Source organism: Poecilia latipinna, unplaced genomic scaffold (genome assembly GCF_001443285.1).
Source record: "Poecilia latipinna isolate Pla-1442-1.1 unplaced genomic scaffold, P_latipinna-1.0 Scaffold97, whole genome shotgun sequence".
Classification (NCBI taxonomy): domain Eukaryota; kingdom Metazoa; phylum Chordata; class Actinopteri; order Cyprinodontiformes; family Poeciliidae; genus Poecilia; species Poecilia latipinna.
The window spans coordinates 76,241-76,638 of NW_015112713.1; positions in this window are offsets into that span (position 1 = coordinate 76,241).

Below are 398 nucleotides of genomic sequence, written 5' to 3' on the forward strand. Positions count from 1 at the left end.
GCGTTGTTTTTATGTCGTATTAGCTTCGTTGTGTTGATGCATTTTGACCTGCTTCAATTTTCCACCGCAACATGTAAACTTCCCCATTCACACCTCTAATCTTGTTCATTGTTGGAGTGCATTATAGTTCCTCATCGCTTAGGATTTGTTGCTGCGCGTTTGCGCAGTGTGAAGGAAAGAGGAGACCAGCTGCACAGGCAGGCTGCGAAATGAGAAGCAGGTGATCGGTATCGGCAACAAGAGCCAATGATCGCCGATCACCGATCATGCACTTTTTCACGGAAATCGGCCCGATTATGATCGGTGACCGATCGATCGGCACACCTCTAGTACTTAATATACATATATTTTGCATTGTCAGATAGAAATTCTGTGTTACCCAGAATAAAGGTGGTGAA